The sequence below is a fragment of the Capsicum annuum genome, chromosome 9 (assembly GCF_002878395.1).
Source record: "Capsicum annuum cultivar UCD-10X-F1 chromosome 9, UCD10Xv1.1, whole genome shotgun sequence".
Classification (NCBI taxonomy): Eukaryota; Viridiplantae; Streptophyta; class Magnoliopsida; order Solanales; family Solanaceae; genus Capsicum; species Capsicum annuum.
In genome coordinates this window covers 210,745,745-210,762,324 of record NC_061119.1, presented here as the reverse complement: position 1 = coordinate 210,762,324, position 16,580 = coordinate 210,745,745, and the positions used below count along the sequence as shown (strand labels likewise).

Here is a 16,580-nt window from a genome sequence, read left to right as displayed (position 1 = left end):
ATATATGTTGAAAGTTTGGTGATGGCGGAGAAGAGAAAATATTCCTAGAGTTGAACCTCTTTTTCGTTTTTACAATAGAATCAGCAAAAACTGTGCCTACATCCTCCTTTTTCTTTTTCGAGAACATAGCAGTTCCGGATGATGTTGGGGTCTTGGCAATTTTTCCTATACGAATACCTTCTTCTAGTGATTCCTTAATTTTTACCAAATCTGCAAAAGTTACCCTGATAGCGGATACTATCCTGGTATTATATTCTCCTTCTTGAGAGTGAAAGGACATGGATACCATTTCTTCCTCGGACATGGGGGGTTGCACTTTGGCAGCTTCCTTCCTCCAATGAAAATCATAGTCTCAAAAACTCTCATCACTCTTATTTTTGATCCGATCTAGTAAATACCGGTTTGGGATAATTTCAATGTTGAATGTGAACCTGTCAAGGAAACCCTTGGCCAATGCTTTTCAACCAGTCCATTTTTTTGGTTGCTGAGACATGAACCACTCTAAAGCTTCACCGCTTAAACTTCGGCTGAATAGGCACATCAATAATGCCTCATTTTTCCCGATCCCTACCAGTTGCTCACAGTACCTCGTCAGATGGGCCATTGGATTTCCAGCACCATCAAACACTTTAAACTTGGGGACCTTGTACCCTTCTGGAAGATCTACTCCAGGGTGAACAAGTAAGTCATGTACCCTAAATCTTCGTGGTTCCTCGCTCCATGAGATTCTTTGATCCTCATGATCTCTTCATTCATAGCTAGCAACTTTATTTCATGTTCGGTCCTCTACTCTTTCTCCCTCTCTTCGTAATGGTCCATCTCAGGATTAGGAAGGGGATTATAGATGTTGGGGGATATGATGGCATGAGAGGGCTTTGAAAGGGATGCTTGATTTTGCAGATGAAAGAAAGTTGGTTGGTAGGTGGGGAGGACGTTTTGAAATTTAGAAAGTTTTTGTGGAATTTGCGAGTGGTTTGGTGGAATTGGAGAAGAATTCTGTGGATTTTGAAAATGAATTTGGTGGATTCGGGAATAGATTTAATGGACTTTGCGGGTTTGGAAGTGAATCTTGTGAATTTGGGAATGAATTTTCTTGATTTGAAAATATATTCTAGGGATTTGGGAATAGATTCGGCTATGGGTTTTGTAGGGTTAGAGATGGATTTTGTGGATGGTAGGCATCTGGGTTATTTTTGCGATTGGTATTTTGGACAAGTGGAGGGGCAGAGACGGATGATATGTTATTTGGATGATCCCCGAGAATAGACGTACTAAGGAAAGGGATTTGGAGTGGAATCCCGTGTCCTCCTGGAGTGGGAGCATTAACAGTGATGGCCAGGTGAGCCAAATCTCGAGTATGATTTATTTCCTCCTAAATCATTTCAAGCTTTCTTGCGAGTTCTGCAATCATTTCATTCTGTTTCGCTATTAGATTGTCCCTGATGGTCAATGCATTTTCTTCATTATTTACAGTCATTATTGAATAATGTTCAAAGGATGGGATTTTGTGTGCTTTTGACCGGATGAAGTAGGGATGTTCTGTCAGCTTATATCAACACGGAGTAGTTTCTATTATCTGTAAAGTAAAACAAATCAAAGGCAGATGTGTTAATTTTCGTATGTGATAAGTAATGCAAAATATTTGACAAGAAATAACCACGTAGAGTTGTTTGAGCCATAGGCAAATTCATCCATAGGAGCATAGCGGATAAACTTTTCTTTGATCCAAACAAATACACACAAGCACACAAGACAGTTATATTACACAAAACATTATAATAATGCATATCCTAACTGGGGTGACCCTTTTTGAGCTAAGGGTTCAGGCCTAACGATTTTGAAGAAAATAGATGCTTCCTTAAAGTCAATCCATTATCCCCCAACTTATATAGACAAGAAAAAGGGCATAAATGCCTACAAAAGAGAACAAAAGAGGGATACAATCTTTACGGAAAAAGGGAAATAACATGAAAGAAAATAAGTTCCCACGCAGGGGCAATAGAAAAACTAGCTATCGGAGGCTCCTTCGTCTGCCTTTTCCTTCTTTGCCTTATTTACCTCCTGTGCTTTTTGATACCTATTGATGATAAGATAACTCCCGCATAATTTTGCCTTGCTGTCGTAAGTCATTTTTCCTATACTATCGAGTTGAGAGGCCATGCTATCATCCAATTAAACACTGCCTAGCATCATCAGCCTTTTGCCTCGATGTTTTCAATTCTTTCCTCAACATAGGTATTGTTAAAGCATCTTCTACATGCGTATGTCGGTGTACGATTTCACTTTTATAAAACTCATCCTAAAACCTATGGAGTCAGATTTTATGCTCGGATTCTACATCCACGACCCGCGTGGGCACGTTTGGCCCTGGAATCAATCCTCCGGCGAGGCTCTTTTTTAACCACTCCTTGTAGGTGTCGCTGACTTCAGGTTCATACCCTATAAGGAAAGAGGCTTCCTTCCACCTTCTCCTTCTCCATCCTTTTATCATATAGTCTTTGAGCAGGGGTTCGCTTTCATCATATTCGATGAAAAATCTGAGCATAGAATCTATTTGAGGCGTCTCCTGCTTGATCTCGAATTGTCTAAGAACTCTGCCAGGATTGTAGGGACGGGTTCCCCTGAGACCCGAAAGCACTAGAAAAGGTCACTCGCCCCCTCGAATAATGTATTTCCCTAAATGAAGATAGTTAAGGGACCATTGGACATCGTCATCTATTAATTCTCCAAGAGTCTTAAACCAAAATTCATGAGATTCTCCCCTTTTGAACCTGTGTAAAAACAACCACATGTCGTGCGATTCTAGCAGATTCCACCTTGTTTTATGGTCAGGTTGTGCCGTTCTAGGATTTTTCACCAAATGCATCATCATCCACCATTGTAATATAAGGTTGCAGCCTTGAAAGAAATGATTCTCGACTTGACACCTTCCCAAAGCTCGATATATATCGGCGACAATCATAGGAGCTAAGTTGTGGAATTCCTTTTTAGAATTGTACTCCATTCCAAAGAAGAGTGCATGGGTCACTGAGAAAAACCTCGGATGAATTATGCCATTTTCCCCTTATGGGAACACCATGGTTCCAAGTAGGCCTACCTCAAACGCAAAGGCTCTTGTCTCCTTCCATTTTTCTTCTGACTCATATTTATGCCCAAATTTGTGAAAAGCATTGAATCTCCCGAACCGATGATACAAATCATGAAAAGTGATATTTTCTCCATCACGTTCTCCTATCCAGGTGTCATAGTCAGTTAAAAATACGTCCTTGATCTTTTGACGATCCCACACAACCGGGACTAACATGTTCTTATCAGGTGTCTCCCTTCTCTTAAAACACATTTCCATACTCTCGTAACAAATCAATACCTCTTCAATGGTAGGAGTCAATTCAACATCCCCAAAGTGAAATACCATATTCTGATCATCCCAAAAAGTTGTTAGTACATGGATCATTTCGGGCCAAGCGTCCATCTCGATCAAAGAAGGAAGATGCCTAAATTGTGTTCTAATAATCTTTCTCTCTTTTGCACTGATGTGGTCCCACCATAGTTTCAAGAAATCGTCAGTTTTAGTAACCATCTTGAACTTTTTGTGGGAACGTAGTTGAGCCATATCCTACATGAAAGTAGACAAATATAAGCCTTCCCCCGACCCCAAAGGATAATGGATTGAATTTAGACAAGCATGTATTTTTTTCAACACATAAATATGATTCGTCTGTAATTAACTCGGGGTCAATAGACGTAGGGAAGGTTTTCTAGTGTGACCAATACCCCGCTTGGGTACTGGGTTGTCCTAGGCTCATGCCTAAAATAGGGTTTTGGTTTCGTTCTATCCTCGGTGTCTAGAGTGGGTTTGAACACTGGTCTGTTAAAAACTGATTAATTTTTAGGAAAAAAATTCGTGTAAAAATAGTTTTAGACAATCTAATAGGGATTTTAACTAAGTTTACACAAATTAAATAAGCAAGTAAACATATAAACGGGGATAGGGAGGAGAAAGTAAATGATTTAGGCCATTGGGCCCAAACCAACAAAACCTGTCCTAATCTAATTGGGTCTTTGACCTGTTTCACCTGTCCTACTCTAGTTTTTGAGCCTTTGGCTTGAGTCTCGATCCGCCTCTATTAGATACAACTTTGGCTTTGTGGCCCAAATGAATAACTAACAAAATAAGTAAATAAATACGACAATAATAAATAACAACAACAAATAAATAGCAATGAGGCTCGGGTCATGTCGTCGCTTCAAGAATGGGACTTTAACCCATTTCCCTTCTTTTGACTCCTTGTATCCATATGCGCTTTGTCTTTTTGGTTCTTCAAATTTGACTCAATACTAGGTGGGCCTCAATGGACCATAAGGAACATGCAAAGGGAAAGAGAGTCTGTGCGAGACTCGAGCGTAACCACATGTAAAAGGAAAGAAAAGGAATTAATGTGTGCTAACGTTAATGAATAAGAAAAAATGCTAAGATATCATGCATGTTCCTCAAAAGTAGGCAATAAACTATATCAAATCTAGTTTAACAACAACAAATTCATATTTGATGGCATACATGGAAACAACACGAGCAGGCACCCAAGTTTTCAAGTATATGACTACAAATATAGTTCTAAAGTTAACAACACATAACGAAGATGTGTAAGAATAACTTCTATTCCCAAATGTACTCGCCAGAATGATGAAAAGAAAATCCAGGTTTAATCTAGGCAAAACAGAAATCAGCAATTGTAAATACATACACAGTATAGCCAGCTTAAAAATGCACCATTTGAATAATACACTCACAATGAGGGAATCGAGCACAACCAAAATTTTGAAATCCAGTATCCCAAGGCATCATATACTCAATAGACAAGATAAATTACAGTATTTTCTATTTCTAGGCAAGATCCAATTAAGATGGTGAGGAGAGAAGACCCTCCAGAACAAAAGGAAGTAAACTACTTCGTGAGAGAGATGCGAAAGAAAGGATGTGAATAGTATACGCGGATGCACAAAAAGGTAAATTTGTCTGGTAATGATTGTATTTGAAACATGCAAGACTGAAAACAAGAAAAAGTTAATACCTTTGTAAACTTAATGTGTACATATACATAACTTTCTTGGTATGACGACGACAGCGACTATAAAAGTACCCAATTGCGGCTAAAATAGTGACAAAAGCGAAACAAAATCACACATTTTAAAGCAATATCGAGACTACATATATATTCATAGTGATTTGCGATGACAGAGAATCAAAGCAATGGACTTTTTACAAAGAAAAGAATGAAACTAACATAAGACAGAAATTATGTCAACATGTTAAAAAACACCATCTTCATCACATAATACTAGCCTTTGAGGCCGACTACAACAAACAACCTAGCGCACCATATCACTAAAAGCTTACAACTTCAGAGGTTTACACAAATCAGCACACTATGTCACTAAAAAAAAACTTACAACTTTAGAAGTTTAAGATGAGGCAGAAATAATTGTAAGTTAAACGGGATGAAATGCCAACTGTTTCGGAGCAACAAAATGGGACGACGAGCGGGTTGGGAGATCAAGACCACTGGAAAACTTCTTCACCGTCAACTCGAGACTCTAATTTAGCTGACGAACTTTCAAAACTAGAACAGGATTTATACTGAAGAATTAATTTTTTCCCCTATTTTGAACTGGAATCCCTTTCTTTAGACCTAAAATATCCAACCCTCTCAGTTGGGATTTTTCCGAACCTATGTTTTGAATCCAGAAATTTCCAACCCAAGAATTTCTAACCCATGAAATTCCTCTAAAGTTTCAAACCGAGCCCAGGAATAAGGTAAAAGAAACCCTAAAATTTTTCATCCTAATTCTCGAACCCTAATTTTTTTTACTCTCGAATCTCCAACCCGCTAAAATAATGACCCAAACCTTCTTATATAGAATACGAAACTAGGGTCTTTTTAGGGATTTCCTCAGGGGAATTCGAAATTCAAAAGATCAGGATCCAATAAATTCGACCCCCCCCCCCCCATTTGGATTTCTCTTCAACAAATCCAAAACCGATGGACTAATAAGAATTGGGGAAAACCAATTATTCTTCAAGACCAATGAAATTCTACCATATATGTATGAAAATTGCACCATTATCCCGAGATTCTCAGGATTGGAATGTTGGAAGGAGCCAACTCACTATATTCTAGAAGGTTCGAGGCTATTCTCGTATGAATTTGCATGGTAGGGGCACGTGATTGACGGGTTGAGTTCAGGTTGTTCACGGGTCAACAAATTTGGGTTGAGAAAAATAGGAATCGGGTCAATTTGGAATTGTTTCAGTTCGAGAGGTGTTGTCGTCTGTTGATGTTGTGATTTGGGAGCTGATGTTGTTTGATGTTATTTGGGAGTTGATGTTGTTGCTGATGAGGAGTACAAGAGGGATTTGTTGATGGTGGGTTGGGTCAGGTTTTAAATGGTCCGAGGGGTTGGGTTGTTGTTAATGGATAAAGAAGAAAAGGAAATTGGGCCGTTAGTATTAGTTGGGGTATGGGCTGCTGGGGTTAGGTTGAATTTGGATTGGTGATTAAAGATAAGAAGTGGGCTAAAATTGGGGTTATTTAATGGACAACAACTGAATTAAGAATTAGCTGAATCCGTTTAAATTTTAGTCATATTGAAAATCAATTAGCCAATTGCATTGCAATTGAGACCAATTTGATTTCAATTATAGCCAAATTTAATAGATTGGCCAAATCAAACCGAAATTCGATACAAATTAATACCTCACTTAATCTCGAGCTTCTTGATTTAATATAATCAAAAACACATTTATCCAAATAAATTATTTTTGAGATTAAATTATACTTGAATCAAGATTTTATTCTCTTGAAATAATTTTCAAGCTCAATCTAAATAAGATTTCAATTTTGATAAAAGTATTCATTTAAATAACAAAATTTATACAATCTCGTGTATGTGAATACGAAAATGTATAACAGTCACTTAAATGATGAAATCAACCCAAACAAATATTTTAAAGTGCATTTATTTGGAAAAAATAATTGTTGTGATTTTATTTGAAAATTAAAGAAACTCGAGATTAAATGTAGTTATGGAGGGAAAAAATCAGGTGTCAACAAGTATATCAGTAGTTCAGCCATGAAATCATGCTTCAGTTGTGCCTTTCCGGTATGTACTTTCAGTTTATCTGTTCTCCCGTCTTAGTCTGCCTCATTTGAGGATGAATGTTTCCAAGGGAGAGATATTGTAAGACCCTACAAAATTTTGAGCTTTACTCAGTCCCGTAAAGCTTAATAAGGGGTCTTATACTTAGAAAATTTTTGCTAAGTATTCAGACTTAGTGTTATTTTAGCCTTCATAAGTTGAAAATTGTATTTCATGATCCATACGACCTTTATATATCGATTTTTGGGTTAATCCATGATCAGGAATGTCAGTAGGTATCCCTGGACAAGTTTCAGGTCTTTTGAACATAGTTTGGGGCACGTTTGGAAGTCTAGATCAGTGTATCAACGCGATTTCGACGCGCCGCATTGCCTATAGCATTGATAAATGTTGTTCCCAGCTTTCAGTGTCAATTTTTAATGAGTCGACGCGACTTGATGTGGCATTTCTGCCATTGCATCGACCCCATTGATGTGATGTGTCAATCTATGCATCACTAAGTCAGTTTTTAGTCAATAAGATTCCACATCCTTAGGGGTGATTGGGTCTTTTTCCCACGACTATTCAGCCCCAAAAACATGAAATTCATCCCTCACTAAGCAAATTACACCCATTCTCTCTCAAATTACTCAAGAACAAACCCTAAGGCTTTTAATTCAAGATTCAAATCCCAAGAATTGCACCATCAATCTTCAAGAGTTCAAGCATTGAGGTATGTGAAGTGTTTATCCAAGGATTTCTTCCACCCTTGGAGCTCAAGAAACTCTTTTAAACTTCATGTAATTTGATTTCATGACTTCCATGATTGGATTTAAGTATATTCATGATTTTAATGTTAATTGGGTTTCTAATTCATGGTCTATTACAAGTTTCATATAGAATCTATGATTATGCGTGTAGTATCATATGAATTCATGTTTAAGCCCTTGAATTTGTGGATTCGGAAATTGATGTTATGATGTCTACGTGTTGTTTGTATCATGGGTATAGATTATGTGATTGACAAAATGCTTATGTGAATTGACTAATGAAAGCAATACCTGTATTATGTGATTCTATTCATGCGTGAGTTCATGTACATCAAACACTTGACAAAATGTCTAATTAAATGCATTGTTAGCAAGCAAGTATTATTATGCCTCTAATGTAAGGCCATGTTTACTTTTCATGCTATCGATTCCTAGAGGTATTTAATACTCGAAAACCCAGCTATTGACCTAGAGCTATAGTAGTTACAGAACAGTCTTAGTAGTATCACAAACAGTAGTACTCAATAATCAGTAATAACCTCAATTCAAACCTCAGTAAACTCATTCAGTTAACAGAACTCAGTAGTATTCCGTCAGTCAACAGAACCCAGTGAACTCAGTTCAGTCAAACAATATGATCAGTAATAGCTAAATCAAGTCTAGTTTAGTCTAAGAATCAATTCAGTGACTATTCAGTTGGGAGTAGGATTCAGCACCGAGCGAGAGTAGGGATGGCGAATTTCCCTTCAGATAGGCAGAGTAGTTAGTAGCAATCCCTGTAATCTTAAACTGCGTAGCCAGCGCAGGATGAGGAGTCACCTGTCAGACTAGGCTTGGCTCTGCCCAGGTATCACCTGTCAGTTAAGCTTGGCATCCTGGTCTTTCTAGTGCCCGTGACACGGTATTAAAACCCTTATAACTAGGGTCACAGGTTGGACCCTATCAATTCAGATTTAGGGCATGTCGGTTAAATGATTAGCTCTCATAGTTTCAGTTTCAGTTTCAGTCTAAGTATAAAACTCAATTCAGTTCTATAGAATCAGGACTGTAAGATATTGTAACCCAGCAGTATAGAACTTAGATCAGTTCTACAGATTTATGACTGTTAGATACAGTCATTCAGATCAGTATAGAACTCAGAGAAGTTCTACAGAATCAGGACTGTCTGATACAGTCACTTAGTTATCAATTATAGAGTATCAGTAAAATCAGATATCAGTAAATCAATAATCCAGAACTCAGTAACCAGTGTTATCATGACCTCAGTTACAGATTATTTATTTATGTATGTACTCTCATTCAGTTATGTTCATATTCTTAACCAGTTATTGTTCATTCATATGAACCCATGCATATCAGCCAACCTTACTTAGCATACCAATATATTCAAAGTACTGAAACATACTTTTCTTTGTGCTATGATGTCTTATATCATGGTTCAGATGCACGGGCTCCTGACCGTACTTAGTAGCCCAGCCATTCAGTAGCTGACTTAGTGGTGAGTCCTCATAGTTCGGGGACAAAGTATTATTTTAGTGGATCGATTTATTCCAGTAGTCATAGTTTGTTGGGGGCTTGTCCCATGAACTCCATAATTCAGATAGTTAGAGGCTTTCAAGCTAGAGTATTTCAGACCGATATTTCAATATTTAGTTTTCAATATTCAATATTTGTTTTTTAGTTATGAACTTTATGGCGTTTTTAGTCTACCTTCCGCATTTATTTCAGAAATATCATTGTTGCAGTGTTATTATTATTCAGTGCTCACAGGAGGTACCAGTCATGGGTTATTTGGTGGTCCTTTAGGATCGCTACCACCATGTAGTGTCTGAGGTACAAACTCGGGCCGTTACAATCACCACAATTAAATCGTTGATTGCTTTGAAAAAGTCTTTCACGACATGAAAGTTCATAGAGGAAACTTTCGTTAGACCACTTGTAAGTATTGGTATAACTAGGATGCACCGATGAAAAACAAATACATTTTAAGTTGCGAGAATGAAAACACATTCATGAGTACTTCAAGTCTCTCCGACAAGTTTCGACAAGCGTACACGTCGACCAACCTTGAAGTAGGGGGTATCTATAGACAAGTAAAATTTATTGCGTCAAATTCATATAAATTTTAAATCTGATCCATATTTTATTGGGTCTAAAATTATTTTGGGCTTAAAAAAATAATAAGTCCATTTTATTCTTCATCAAGGTCCATCTCACTTTGAAGCCCAAACTCATCAAGTGACGTGACCACCCAATCAAATTTAAGACCAATGAGATGCCAACACATGTACAAATGATGTGGAAATCTCATTCAAATTCAAGAACCAGTCAAAAGGCGCCAAGTGTTAAAGTGGCATATTTTGGTCAATCACAAGCAACCAAGCCTACTCCCTACAACTATAAGTAAGGGGTGACATAACATTCTAAGGGAGGGGGGATTCGGAAAAAAGGACTTTGACAAGAATTGGCAATGTCAGCATTGACTATCTAGTTCTTGCAAGGAGAAATCAATGGAGTTCTTCCCGGAGATTATTCCAAAGTGACAAAACACTTTCCGACATTCCCGGCGATTGAAATACGTCTCTAGGAGTCCAAATCATCCAACGATTTGAGAAACACGCTACTGAAGGCTCTCGGATCTTTTCTAAGTTTAGGAGAGAAGAATCAAGAGAACAACAAAATTGTACTCACAAGATTCATTTAAAAAAAATTATTCTTTTTATTTATTTTATTTTTGCTTGCAGTTAATTTTCAGCACCACGAAAATTTGTTGTGAAGAGCTGCTTATGACTTTAGTCTTAAAAAAAAAAAGTAAAAATATTTAACGTAACTATCAATTTAAATAAATTAAATCCAAAAATTATACTCTACGCTATATATATACCTCATGTGATGCAAGGTCATTGATTAGTCTTCCAATGATACATAAAGCATCAAGTATTGGAGGTTCATTTGCTAACCAATCAAGTGCATCTTTAGTTGCCACCTTTCCCAAGCCAACACAAACTGCAGTTGCAAACAATTGGCAACCACTTGATGGAATTTCATTCTTTATATACTGCTTCACTGCTGGGACTTTCTTCTCATGACACCATTATGCCTCTTGGAAGTAAGACCTTGGCACAGTTTTCATCTGGAAAAATATATTTGGCAAAACTTGTTCCTGTAAAATTCTCCTAAAAATCCAGTTTGATTGATCAGTTATAAAAAACAGAAGGCACAATATATTAATTTGTCATTTAATTTGGCCTCAGCTGGCATTTATACTACTTTGGGTGTCCACAAGTAGACACTTAAATTTGTATAAAGTTGAATAAGTAGATACATGCCTCCTATGTAGGCCTCTTGTGTAGGGTCTCACGTAAAACACCATGTTCGACATATATGCCTACTTGTTTGACGTTATACAAATTTAATGTCTATTTGTACACATCCAAAATTGGAGGGTTGTCAGCTGATCAGGTCAAGTTACAGGGCACATTTATGTATTTCCATTGTTGGTGTTGATCAATTTAAGTAATTAATTGTTTGCTACTTTATTTATATTAAGTACCTCAATTATGCAATTGTAGATTAGAAATGACTTGTTTGCACTTGCCAACTCCTTCTCAACTTCACTAAAAACATCTAGAAGACAACGATAAAATGATCTTCATATATGATGGTAACTATTCTGAAGCATAAATATTTCACCTGCATATATCACAAACATCAAAAACATTCAAATCATATTCTACTGGGATAAACGAGCATGTGTATGTATGTATATAACAATAAGAATTGCTACCTTTCAATTGCCTCTGCAAAGAGAGTAAGTTCATCTAGTGTTCCATAGATATCATATGTGTCATCTATCATGGAAGTGAAGAATAAAAAATTTGTTATAATTTTCCTCCCAAAGCTATAGTGAGGCTCATAGTAGCAACATAAACTCCAGAAGTATAACTCAGCCAATCTGTCTCTAACATAAGGTAATGCCTTCACCAATTCCAATTCTTTCCACCACCTACAACAAATTGAGTGTTTAATTGGAAAATGTTTGGATTTCAATATTTCACCAAAGGTTAAGATGTGTGCGGCGAGTTACCTTGTGATATCATATAACTCTTTTTTATGCAACCTTTGCAGGATGTTGAGTCTAATTTGGAAAAGTTCAGTAACACTTGATTGCATGATTCATGATTTTCTTGGTAAAATGATATGTATTTCCTTGTTTCTACCCTCACCACACCATCTTTAATTGAAAATTTCAGTGCGTTACTGACTTGTTGTGCAAGATGAGAGTTGCTCAATTTTGGCAAATTAGTTTCAATTGAGTGATGGTGAAATTTAGTGCTTCATCTAGAATTTCTTTGTCATGTACTCTGAATTGTGTTGCCTCGTATAAACTCAACATTCCATGCACGTCGTTAACTAATTCTTTCTTGAAACTTCCTTGGTTGCCAATGAACTTTCTAAAAGCATCTGCATCAAATTTTTGACGAATTAGAACAATACTTCCCACATGAAACATAATAACCTTGTTGCCTAAGTAATCGAAAGCATACAGCAATAGCATGAAGGTCATCGTCATCAACTTCATCAATCCATTCTTCATAGCAAGTGTACATATAACTCAATGATTCCTCAATCTCACATTCAAAATGATAAGCTATACCAAGACGTTGGATTGTGTTGATGAGATCAAGCTTCTGCAAATATTTTGAAGGAGCCATCATCACTAGCATCTTTCTCACTTCTTCTTTTAGGTCATCATGCTGCTTCTCTTCCTCCTCATTAGCTACCTATTGGGAATATATATGTTACTCATATGAATTAGTTCAGCATGCATATTGACGGTGTAAAAAATATTTTTTTATTTACCGATAGATCAGCATACGCAAGAAAATGGTTTCCCCAAATAGTAGGATGATGATTACCTGAGCGACGTGTAATTTTAACTTCATCAGCCACAATGGTTTGTGTACACAACTCCATTTTTCAACTTGAAGGAGTTACAAAAACTGTTTGGTAAAGGAAATGAACCAAGATTGGAACAAACATGAGTTAGTTTCAGCCAATGGGGTAGCAGCATAAATCGAAAGGTGGTTAGTTTGAACAATATCATTTGTCAAAAGATTATACTTTATATAGAGAAAATTATACAACATATATAGATTAAAAACTACTTTTTACGTATACGTACTATTTAAAACCAACGAAACCTCAAAATTTCACAACTCTTTTTAGGATGATCTAGAAATCACCTAGGTAGGCTCCTAGGGAGTATAGAGGATTTTTCTCTATATATGAAATTTTGTACGAACTATTCGTGTATACTTGCTACTAGTAACTTCTTAAGAAGAAAAATAATATTACTCCACTTATTAAGCTAATTCTCTGCAAAATAAAACTGTTACACGAAATGATGATCTCGATAAAAAAATTTAAAAAGGGGATACCTGATAATGATTTTGGCCAAGTTGCAAATTCAAATTTTCTTAAGACTTATCAATACGCTGAACCATGATGAGAACTCAATTCCTATTTATAATGCTTTAGAGCATGTGGAAATATTGATGATGATTTAGAGGTTTTGTGAAGTGGTCAGATAGCTGTGCAAAATGAAAATATTGGGGGGGGGGGTTCATCCACATGTATAGGATGGACTGGTGGTTGAATAAAAAAAGTGATTTAAAGCAAATTTTAAGTCTTTAACTATAAAAATCTTCATTTATAAATATATTATACATAAAATTTGAATCTTATTCTTCCTTGATGAGAAATTTTGGATTCTAGCCTCACAACTAAAAAAACTTGCTAGATAGTATTTTCATTTTTAAGTCTCAAAATTGAACTAGTCTCAAAATTAAATTAATTCAAAATTTAATGCAAATACTTTTAAAACTGACTGAAAAAATAATTGGAGCCTCAAAATTTAGGAGTCAATAATTTGATGTTTACTTTTAAATCTTGAAAAATAATTTAAAAAATAAGTTAGTATGACAATTCCTATTTGGTAGTTTAAAATAATATGTATAAAAAAAATACGTCGATATAATGAAAATAGATCTAGGCAAAAAAAATAAATAAATCATTTTTAAGTCTCAAAATTGAACTAGTCTCAAAATTAAATTAATTCAAAATTCAATGCAAATACTTAACAATTAACACTGACTGAAAAAGTAATTGGAGCCTCAAGATTTTAGGAGCCAATAATTGATGTTTACTTTTAAATCTTGAAAAATAAGTTAGTCAGACAATTCCAATTTGGTAGTTTAAAATAATATGTATAAAAAAAAATACGTCGATATAATGAAAATGGGTCTAGGCAGAAAAAAAAAAAAAAGGATCTTCTATAAATGAGACATATTTAGGCCCTCTATTTTTATTTTTTTTTGCCTAACTTTAATTTTAAAAGTTTGGTATATTCAATTAGTTTCGTAGTCATAATTAATTTGGGAAAAAATCATAAATAGCATACTTAACACCTTAATTATGAGATTCATAGCAATACTTTTATAATTACCTAAGATAACAACTTGTATTTTGTATTTTATCAAACTGTTGCTATACAAATACAAATACAAATGATTTTACTGTCCATAATTAATTGAAATCTGTTGAGGTAAATATGGTAAAATTATCTTAAATTAAATGTGCAGATTTTATTCTCATTAAGCTTCATAAATCACGCGATTTTCATTATTTCTTAACAACAGTATTCAAATTCAAATTTCAGTTTCAGAAAAATGTGTTCATGCAAAAAAAATCAAAATCAATTGAATGTTCAATTTTTTCTAGTTGAACAAACAAATTCAAGTGTATTTTCTTCTGTTCAATTTCTTTGCTTCTTTTTCTTCTGTTCAATCAAATTCAACGATCAGTTTGAACAATTAGTTTCTTTGAATTCGATGATCAACTTTACCTTCTTTTGGATAATTTGTCTGAATTCAACCATCAGTTGTAAATTCATCCTTTACTGTAGTTGAAGGTATTAAATCGTAATATTTTTTCTCATATCAATTTCATCAGGTTTTATGTAATTGAAAAAAAGGAATTTGTTCTTAATTTTTTTTCGCACCGTTATAGTTATTTTGTTCGAAAATTTTTTATTGATTTATCTGTGCTACTTCATTCAAATTTTTCATGTCGTCGTAATTTGCTTATGAATATTTTCTAAAAAAATTTTGAGGTAAAGTTAATGCAACAATAATTTGAACTGATTGAAATGAGTTTTTCAAGATGATCAAATTCTATTTTTGATGTTTTGCTTGTCGGAATTTGAGATTATATCTTTGTATCTTAAAAGTTCTTTTATATATATTTTAGTTGTGTTCGATTATGGAGGTTTTGGATTTGATTGTATTTAACATTGAACAGATAATTTGTAATTGTATTTTGGCTGAAAATTTTTGCTGTGTTTGTATTTTAAGTTTAACAAATGTTGTGTAAATAAATTTTCGATTGTAGTTGTTGGATGTGTAAGTATATATTGTTTACGTTTATAACTATAGAATTTTGTTTTAATTTTTTGTTATGAAAGTGTATGTTGTAACAATTGACAGCTTACAGATATGTATATTTGTGTATTTTAGGTGAAATAAGTTAGCAATGGGAAACATACCAGTTTTCGTGAAGCACTCTGGAAGGTGGACATATGAAAAAAACTATGAAAAGTACGTCTTTAATGCAATATTATTGAGCATGACAACATCATTTAATGAACTGCACAACCTTTTGGCATCTCACATAAATGTGAATTTGAGCCGCAAATATATTCTAGTGGAATATCAAATCACTGGTAATGCAGGAAAAATATAAATACATAATGAATGGGTTTAATGGTGTTTATTTTATATATAAAAAAGATTCAAGACATGAATAATCTTCCTTTATATGTAAGCATTTTGGAAAAAGATAATGCAAGCATCTTTGCAAGTTCATCTTTATGCGTTGTTGAAAGAAAAGACATCTGTAATAATTCATATAAAGTGTTAAATACATCTACTGAAGGTGCTTTGGTGATTTCTGAAAATACAACAACATTAGATGTATTTGAGATGGATACGGTTCAGGTGGTTATCTCATACCCACATCACAAGGATATTGACGAAGACCAGGTATACTTGATGAAACATTTTTTAAAGTCAGTCATGAAGGATTATACAACTAGGAAGAAATTTCAAACGCGAAGTGAAAGGTCAAGTAAGAAATGGTACGTACATTCTAGATTAATTTATTCATGTTTAAAATGAGATTTTATATGTATTTTGATTGTATTAAAATTTGTTGGATGCAGTTATACATTGGTTTGCAAATCAGTAAACTGTGATTACTTTTTATCGTGCCGCCAGTATGGGAGATTCTGGAATGTTTAAAATTAGAGAATACATACCGGAACATACTTTTCCGGTGAAGGACAAGGTTTATCTAAAGATGCATGTTACTAGTATGTTGCTAAGTGGTATGGTTAAACAACAATTCAAAAACCACAAACGAAAATACAGTGCGACCAAAAAATATGACATGAAGGAAGAATTTGGTATGAATTTGACATACACTTTATGTTGGAGGGCCAAGGAAAGAGCGTTAGAAGAATTGAGGGGTAAGTCATCAACATCTTACCATAAATTACCATCCTACTTATATGTTTTGAATAATACCTATCCTGAGTCACATATAAGAATGAAG

The 16,580-nt window shown here is 34.9% G+C and overlaps 1 pseudogene; it reads right to left on the bottom strand.

Moving 5' to 3' along the window:
• Positions 1 to 12,884, bottom strand: part of LOC107848315 — a 37,980-nt pseudogene extending 25,096 nt beyond the window's left edge.
• Positions 12,885 to 16,580: the final 3,696 nt, after the last annotated feature.